This window comes from Bos indicus x Bos taurus, chromosome 2, assembly GCF_003369695.1.
Source record: "Bos indicus x Bos taurus breed Angus x Brahman F1 hybrid chromosome 2, Bos_hybrid_MaternalHap_v2.0, whole genome shotgun sequence".
Classification (NCBI taxonomy): Eukaryota; Metazoa; Chordata; class Mammalia; order Artiodactyla; family Bovidae; genus Bos; species Bos indicus x Bos taurus.
In genome coordinates, this window is record NC_040077.1 from 19,796,707 (window position 1) to 19,801,329 (window position 4,623).

A 4,623-nucleotide genomic window follows, 5' to 3' on the forward strand; every position below is an offset into this window, starting at 1 on the left:
ATCAAATACCAGGCTTTAAAAAGTAATTGAGAAATCTATTTGTAATTTACTTTGCCTATAAGAACCCGCTGTCCTGCCATAAACAATTTTACAGTATTTTCCCCCCTGTTAAACAGCTATTTTTACACATCTGTTTGGCCTCTCTTGGATGACATGCAGTCAGGAGGTGTAATGAATACAGGTTTGAAACAACATGTGGCCACAATTTCTTTCAATTTCATCTTCAAGGGGATCTCTTGCAAATTGTGATATCATTTTCATCACAGTACAGGTGAAGTATGTTAATGGCTAATTATCTGACCCTGGATATTGACTGATGAATCATAAAAACACTTTGTGACAATAAGAAAGCATGATGAACTGGCTAAGCACTGCCAAAAAGAAAAAAACAAAACACCACACCCTGGAAACCAAAAAATAAAAAACAAAACCTCTCAAACACCCAAAACTAACAAACTGAAACATTCTGTTTCTCAAATGCCTTAAGGAGCCATGGTCCAATGAAAAAGTCTCCTGTAACGAAGATTTTTATTTGGTAATCTATTTAAGCAGTTTTGTATATATTTAAACATACAAGTAGTTTTGTATATATTAAAGTCAGCCAAAATTATTTAAGATGTAGCTTATTTATTTCTAATTTTTATTCAGATGGAGATTAGAGGGACAAAAAAATTAAAAACAGCTTCAAAAAGTCAATCTTTTACACATATTGTATAACTTTTATGTATATTTCTTTGGTATTATTTTGCAGAAGTCTACATACTTAGTTCTAATGCTAATTTTTGTTTTCTTTTTTTTTTAGGGATTGTGAAGCCCTAGTATTTAAAAGAACTATTTGCCTCAGTTTTATTGAGGTATACATTACATAGGATAAAATTCTAAGTGTACAGTTTAATAAATTCAGGTAATTGTATGTGGTTGTCTAACCATTTCCATGATCAGGACAGAACATTTCCATCACCCTAAAAAGTGCCCCTCTTCAATCAATCCACTCCCCCAACTCCTGCCGTCAAGGCAACTGCTGATTTACAGTCACTACAGTTTTGCCTTCTCTTGGATTTCATATAATTGAACCATAGTATTCAGTCCTTTGTGTGTAACTTTTTTTCTCTTAATGTTTTTGACATTCATCTATATTGTTGAGTGTATTAATACATATAAATACAGTATATTTGTTTCTGTGTTGGGTAGTATCCCGTGGTATGTATGTACCAAATTTGTTTTTCCATTCACTAATCAGTACTTGGGTTGTTTCCAGCTTTTGACTATTATAAATAATACTACTATAAACATTCATGTATAAGGGTTTGCGTAGACATATTTTTATTTCTTTGGGGTAAATATCTAGGAGTGAGAGTTCTGTGTCATATGGGGCTTCCCAGTGGTATGTTAAATTTATAATATTGGTAAACTGATGAACAGCGCTGGTGGTACAGAACCTGCCTACAAATGCAGGAGACATAAGAGACTGGGTTTGATCCCTGGGTCGGGAAGATCCTCTGGAGGATGGCATGGGAACCCACTCCAGTATTCTTGCCTGGAGAATTCCAGGGACAGAGACGTCTGGTGGGCGGCAGTCCACACGGTCGCAAAGAGCCGGACACCACTGAAGTGACTTAGCATGCATGTACCACTGAAGTGACTTAGCATGCGTGCACCACTGAAGTGACTTAGCCTGCATGCACATGTGGTAAATAGTTCGTGTAGTTTTAATTGGCATTTTTCTCATAATTTGTGATATTGGACATCTTTTCATATACTAATTGGCATTTATATATCTTCTTTTGTGAAGTGTTCAAATCTTTTCCCTATTTTTATTGTGTTGTTTCCTTCTTATTGGGGCTTCCTTGGTGGTTCAGACAGTAAAGAATCCACCTGCAAGGCAGGAGACCCAGGTTCAATCCCTGGGTCGGAAAGATCCCTGGAGAAGGGAATGGCTACCAACTCCAGAATTCTTGCCTGGAGAATTCCATGGACAGAGGAGCCTGAAGGGCTCCATGGGGTCACAAAGAGTCGGACACGACTGAGAGACTAAGCACACCCTCTTACTGAGTTGTATAACTTTGTTGTATATTCCAGATACATTTGTTAGATATATGTTTTGCATATCACAGTTTTTTGCTTGCCTCCCCTCCCCCACCTGTCGTTTTATTGAGGTATAATTGACATACAGCAGTCTGTAAGTTTAAGATGTACAACATAATGACTTGATTTATATATATTGTACTGTGAAATCATAACTTTGTCTTTTTAGCTCTTTTTTTTTTTTTAAGAAAAAAAGCTTTTAATTTTGGAAAAGTTAATTTAATGAATATTTTCTTTCATGATTTGTGCCCTTATGCCTTTTCTAACTGGATATCACAAACATTTCCTCCTGTAGGTCTTGTGTTTAAATCTATGATCTATTTTGAGTTCGTTTTTGTATGTGATATAAGATATGGGTAGAGGCTAATATTTTTCTGTTACAGATACCCAGTTGTTTTAGCTGGATATCCCATTTGCTGATTTTTTCATTTAATTACCTTGGCATCTTTGTCAGAACACCAGTTGGCCATGTAAGTTTGGTTCTGTTTCTGGATTCCATTCTGTTCAAGCAATCTGCAAGTCTATCCTCGCTCTAACTCTCTTTCTCTTGATTTTAGTAGCTTTCTTATAAGTCTCAGAATCAAGTAGGGTAAATCCTCCAACCTTATTATTCTTTTTCAAAATGGTTTTGGCTAGTCCAGGTCCTTTGCGTTTTCAAACAAATTTTAGTGTCTGCTTGTCAGTTTCTTCAAAGGTGACTTGGGATTTTAATTAGGGTTAAATTTAATGTTTACATCAATTTGGGAGAATTCATTCTGAAATATTAAGTACACTTTAAACTATTACTAAAATTGTAATAAGTACAACATGCACACTAAAATGTCACATGTAACAGTTTTTAACATCCTGGCAAAAATGAATGTCAGTTTCTGCAACCAGCTTAGCAACTTTTTTTGAAGACATAATAAGCTCTTTCTGTCATATCTGTTTAGTCAAGATATGACTTGAGATCACAAACCACTACTGAGACTATTAAAACTATTATTAAAAGACATTTGTACCTACTGAACCATGATTTTCTCCATTCTATGCACTCTAAATAAAATATAGCTTGAAGTAAGAGGCCTAGCTAGAATGCCCATTGCAGCTGTGTTTATCAAGGCAGTTTCATTATTTCATTAATTGACTTTATAATAAATATATTATCAGCATATTTAGAAATTAGAATGTTCACAGATTTATACTAATATAATCTTCCTCAAAATGTTTCATACAGTTTAACTGCAGGCAAGATTTCGATTGAAATTCTAATAGAGAGTTAGAATAGAGGTACTGCATTTTATCAGAAAGAAAAGAGATTTGAAACAACAGAGACCTGAATTTAAACAACAGTTCTATCCCCAAGCGGCTGGAGCAATTTATTCATATTTATGAGCCCAATTTGTCCTTCTGTAAAAAGGGGATAATAATGCCTAACTCACAGGTGTGATGCAATGAAATATTATATGTGAAACACCTATAGATGATGTATATAAGGGAATGGTGTTAATAAGAGTGGGAGCAAAATGTAGGTCTTGGAATCTGTTGAAAATTTTGGGGGGGCCTGATGGATGTTGAAATGGATTGAAAGGCCAAACTAGGCAGTTTGTTCTCTGAATGGTTTACACCTGGTAGTGTGTTCTTCTTTGCCTCCAGGTCCCTAGTAGCAACTTACCCACTCAAAGCTCAGCATGAAGACCATCACATCACTCAGCAGTGTTCCAGGGGGAAGTCTGGGACTGGATGAGTAGTGCTAAGTTTAAGTGACCCTGCACAATCTGTTTGGAAACCCTCATTCCTTAAAAACTTTCCATAAGTGCTAGTAAGTGTTCTTCATGTATTGGTCTTCAGTATACTCATGTATTTTTTCACTAGTTCCATTGACTCTCCCTTTACTCCTGTTTCACCCTTTCCTTTACTCATACTCAGCACAGGCATGTCAGTGAATAGTCATCCTGGGACCACTGTAAGCAACTACAAGCCATCGATACTTGGCCTCAGCTGCTCATTCTTCACTGTCCTAATGCCATCGGAGGTGGAGTGGTGCCGTGAGACGGTGTGATGACCACAGACTGGGAGACAAGAGCCTCAGGGTCCATCACTTGACAATATGAACTTGGCCACTTTCCAGATCTCAGTTTCTCCCTTGATAAAATGCCTGACTTATTCAAGGGCCTGTCGTGGGGACCTGTATGAGAAATTGCGTGGAGAATTGCTTTGTCAACTGTAGAGGGCTATATAAACCTCTGAGGCTGTTGTCATGCGATGCTACTGTCAGCTTGCTCTATTTCCTCCTGCCACCAGAGCCACAGGAAGTTTCGTCCTATCTAAATTCCTCGACTTGAATGAAACAGAGCGGTGGTAGGTGAAGGTGGACTGGAGTGGAGTGGCGGTGGAGACCGTGGTGGCTACACACGCAGACAGGGAACCGGAGTCATAGGCGCCTGGAACTGCATAGGAGCACACAGGTCATCTCTTTCAGGAGAAATATTTTCTCCATTTATGTATGGAGAAAATAAGCACAGGCTCAAGAGCCCCGGGCTTGGTGGGGGGCGGGGT

The 4,623-nt window shown here is 37.8% G+C and overlaps 1 long non-coding RNA gene across 1 annotated transcript; it reads left to right on the top strand.

The window, feature by feature from the left end:
- The first annotated feature begins 2,343 nt into the window (after positions 1–2,343).
- LOC113880782 lies at positions 2,344–4,328 on the top strand. The gene is made up of 3 exons (XR_003507828.1): positions 2,344–2,555; positions 3,721–3,886; positions 3,994–4,328. It is a non-coding gene; the product is annotated as an uncharacterized LOC113880782 (long non-coding RNA).
- The last annotated feature ends 295 nt before the right edge of the window (positions 4,329–4,623 follow it).